This window comes from Erinaceus europaeus, chromosome 11 (assembly GCF_950295315.1).
Source record: "Erinaceus europaeus chromosome 11, mEriEur2.1, whole genome shotgun sequence".
Lineage (NCBI taxonomy): Eukaryota > Metazoa > Chordata > Mammalia > Eulipotyphla > Erinaceidae > Erinaceus > Erinaceus europaeus.
In genome coordinates this window covers 115159088-115159364 of record NC_080172.1, presented here as the reverse complement: position 1 = coordinate 115159364, position 277 = coordinate 115159088, and the positions used below count along the sequence as shown (strand labels likewise).

The 277-nt window shown below is 62.5% G+C and overlaps 1 long non-coding RNA gene across 1 annotated transcript in view; it reads left to right on the top strand.

Annotated features, from left to right (window-relative positions):
• The window catches only part of LOC132541449 (uncharacterized), a 226473-nt gene that overhangs the window by 209241 nt on the left and 16955 nt on the right, over window positions 1-277 (top strand). The window lies entirely within an intron of this gene.

Below are 277 nucleotides of genomic sequence, written 5' to 3'. Positions count from 1 at the left end.
GAGAGAGAGACTCCTTCGCCTGCAGCACAGGTGTTCTGGGACAGGTGTGTGCTCCACCAATCAGCACCCTGGCTCCTCCCCTCCTCCCCCATCCCAGCTGAGGGGAGGCAAGGGGGGAGAGGGTGTTATTGTGACCGTCCTTGACAAACCAACCGAAACTGCCTGCAGGACAGGGCAGCACCAGAGCAGTGGGAGTAGTGGCAGCCACCAGGTGTGTGTGTGTGGGGGGGGGGGCACAGGACCTAAGGGGTGGGGACCTCAGTGAGGAGTCATCTGC